Source organism: Vigna radiata, chromosome 11 (genome assembly GCF_000741045.1).
Source record: "Vigna radiata var. radiata cultivar VC1973A chromosome 11, Vradiata_ver6, whole genome shotgun sequence".
In the NCBI taxonomy this organism is placed as follows: Eukaryota; Viridiplantae; Streptophyta; class Magnoliopsida; order Fabales; family Fabaceae; genus Vigna; species Vigna radiata.
The window spans coordinates 11891-13575 of NC_028361.1; positions in this window are offsets into that span (position 1 = coordinate 11891).

Here is a 1685-nt window from a genome sequence, read left to right on the forward strand (position 1 = left end):
AATACTTCGTCAACTGTTTTGCATAGATTTGCAACCCTTGCAACTCGGATGGAGCAGTACATCCAGGGTCATTCTAGGGATTTGGTTGACCAAGCATATACAAAATTTGTAAGTGATTTGATAAAAACTGTATCCAGTTTTATGATATCTTTTTATTTTTCTGACAATTCAAGAACATACTTTTTATGAGTAATGAGATTAAAATAAGAGGAAGTGGGTAGACGTTATAGATTTTTGTTGTGAACTATATAAATGCATCTACTGATGGGTGTTCTGATTTTAATACATTANCTTCCGATGAATTGCATGATGATCTGATGGATGACTCTAATTTCACTCTTGAAAATTCTTCACAGTTTGATGAAGCAATTGTTCATATTAACTTTGATTTGGATGATGCAGCTGATAAATCTGTTGAGATTGATGATACACTTATTGCAGATTCTGATTTGAAGGAGGCTGCATNTGCTGAAGGCACACAGCTTTGGTTGCTGCAGCAAGGTGTGTTGTACGCACAGAATCCGCATATACCATCCTTTGATGGAGAGTTGTTATTGCTGCAGCAGAGAGCTAAAGAGGAGAAATGCAATGCAACCATGGATATTGTGCGTAGAGGAGCTAAGCATGGAGAAAAACGAATAAGATCATTTCTTTCCTTTCTTCTTGATTGTAGATATATGTTTTTTCTGTTAGTTTGTATAGTCTTAGGTAGTATAGTAAATAATAGAATATAAAATATGCTTTTTTATATAAAAATTAAAAAGATCAATTTTNATGTGTGACCCATTTGAACAAGTTTTCTNTTAGGTTCCTTTATCAAAAACCCACTTACTCACACACTATTAGGCACTCACGCAAACAACAGAAGAAAGAATGATCAGGTGTGGTATTGATATGAAAGAATAGAGAGTGTATGACGATGAGAGCTTAACCTCCCTCTCTCAGGAATAATAGTTTCTGCAGATTCTTTACAAACAAACAACTAACTTTGTACAAGTACTCAATTAGCTATTTATACAAAGCTAAAACTCTACGCCTCCTAACTGCCCCAAACAGTTAGGCATCTTCTTTTTATTCCTTCGCACATACACTTTCCAACTCCTAACATTTCCCTCCCCTTCTCCAGCAACCTTGTCCCCAAAGTTGAATTCGAGATATTGGTCGACCATTGCACTTTGAGGTTCTTTTATCCAGTCTTAACTTGTATAGGTTGTATATAGTTTAGGAGATGATGTTAGACATTTCTAGGTTCATCTTAGGTTTTGTTTCATACTCTCGTTCATTCTTTGCTTATTTAACTCATTTCTTAGTTTCACTTCTTTTGATTAGAACTGTTAATTGTGTTTTCTGCTTTAGATTCATGTAGAAGTAGTCCTAGCATTAAGTTTTTGCATCTGAGTTCAGTCCTGCTGAATTAAGTTGTTTTTCAAATGCTTGGACTGCTGAAACTAGTGTTTAAAGTTGAGAAATATGATTGTTCAGTTCTGATTGAGGAAATGGCTGGAAAATGATTGAATTGGCATGATAGGTTGAGTTGTGAATAAGTCTAGTGTTCCTAGTTTGTGTTTAGTCTTTTAATTGTTTCTGAGATTTGTTTTGGGTCTTTCATTTTGTAGTTTGAGTCTTTGTTTTCATTTTGGTTTTTCCTGTCCAGGAGGACAGTTTCTTTGTAAATAGTCATTCTT